The sequence below is a fragment of the Tamandua tetradactyla genome, chromosome 8 (assembly GCF_023851605.1).
Source record: "Tamandua tetradactyla isolate mTamTet1 chromosome 8, mTamTet1.pri, whole genome shotgun sequence".
Classification (NCBI taxonomy): domain Eukaryota; kingdom Metazoa; phylum Chordata; class Mammalia; order Pilosa; family Myrmecophagidae; genus Tamandua; species Tamandua tetradactyla.
This window is the reverse complement of record NC_135334.1, coordinates 42,380,570-42,382,644: the sequence shown is the minus strand read 5'-3', so window position 1 is coordinate 42,382,644 and position 2,075 is coordinate 42,380,570.

Below are 2,075 nucleotides of genomic sequence, written 5' to 3'. Positions count from 1 at the left end.
CAGTTCTCATTCTATTAAAGCATCAGCATATGTTCCACTCAAGTCTTGCTTACTAAAATTCAGGGATGCTCAGTCTTCAGTCTAAGATACCATGTGTTCATAAAAAGCACCAAGCTGTCTCTTTAATCCTAGAGCCAAATGTTAAGATTCCTCAAGTGTCAGTCAGTTTGAATCGAAGCATGCATGATCTTAAGTTTCAAGGATCACGCCTGCTTAGGGCTATGACTCCAAGAGCTCCCAACACACCTGGGTGTACAGTCAATGGAGTGACCAATTAACCAGTTAAATAATGCTATAAGGTGTGTTGGCTCAGGCATCACTCCAGGGTCCACTTCCCACTTACCTCTTCAAAACTGTTTTTCAATCAGGCTTCTTTGTTTCATTTGCTTGGATTTCTCACCTACCTCAGACCCCCTTCTCATGGCTCCAATGGACTCAAAATCCAATCAAGCACTTTCTTGAGATGTAGCTTCTGTTAACATCTGCTTTGACTCCTTGAACTGAGAGCTAGAGCCATCACCTACTCACGCCCTGTGTTTGAGAAGTTTGAAGGAGGGCAGATGCAATTGAGGGAAGATGTGAGGAACAAAATATAGTAGTCGTCTTGCATCTACAAATCACTTTCCTATACATTATCTTTTTTGCTTATGAGGATAATTGAATTAGACATGCCAGACAAATACTATTAGTCTAATTTTAAGATGAGAATGCTGACACTCAAACAGGTTTCATTGCTTTATTAAGGCCATTTAGTTCCCGTGGCTTTAAACAAAAGTATCAGGCACAGCCTCGAGCAATACAATCAACAAGATTTAACTTTTTCTATGCAAAAAATTCATACCAGAACTTGATGCAATTTTGTTCTTGGATTAAAAGTTTCTTGATCTTATTAATTTTAACAAATATATCTTGGTCACTATCTCAGTTTGCCAAGACTGCTGTAACAAAAAACCACAGACTAGTTGGATTAAACAATAGAAATTTATTATATCACAATTCTGAAGACTACAAGACCATAATTAAGGTATCAGTAGGTCTATGCTTACACAGGGGAGAATCCATTTCAATTCCTCTTCCCTGGCTTCTGGTAAATGGCCTACAATCCATGGCATTCCTCAAACTGGGGCAGGGTAATTTAATCTCTTCTTCTGTTATATGACCAAGTCTCTCTCTCTTTCTGATTCTGTATCTTACTATGTCCAGATTTCTTCTTATAAAGACATAGTAAGATTGCATGAGGGTCCACCCTTATACAATTTGGACTCATTTTAATTAACAATATCTTCAAAGGTCCTATTTACAAATAAGTTCACATTCACAGGACCAGAGAGTAGGACTTGAATGTGTCTTTTTATTTTGGTGGGGGAGGGGGGCAGGGAACACAATTCAATCTATAAGAGCCAGTTTCTTCCCCCATTCTCAAAGGGTTTCCATGCCACATCCAGTTATCTTTCCACTATACTGCACGTTCCTACTATACTACACTTGGAAATTAATGAACGCTCCTGGTGAATAATGGCTGCCCCACACTAGTCCAAAAGTTGACTTTGTACAAATTGGTATAAGAACTCTTCCTCAAGACTGTTTGTTAATATCTGCTGGAATATTGCTATAATAATTCTCCAAATATGATGACCACAATAATAAATAGTGCCCTCTGGATATGTGCAAAATACCACCTGCATAACTGTAAAAGAACTGCCTTGGTTCATGGAAGGTTCACAGCTCTGAGGGAAGAATCAACCTTGACAGGATAACTTTTGCAAAGACAGAGCAAAAAAAGGGAATGGTTTGGAGGAATAAAAAAAAACTACGGCAGGCCACTGTGCAACTGGACTTGAATGGAGCAGCAAATAATGCTAATACTGATAATAATAATAAAAGTTATATTTATTGAGTGTTCAGTGTACGCTAGGGCCTATTCTAAGCTTTATGCGTATAATTTATTTAACCCGCAAAGCAGTCCAACCAGAAAAGAATTGTCTGTTCTCAATTTTTAAATGAAGACACTAAGACAAACAGAGAGCTTAAGTTACTGGGACTATATAGACTTCAATTGCTTGTAATCTCTATGC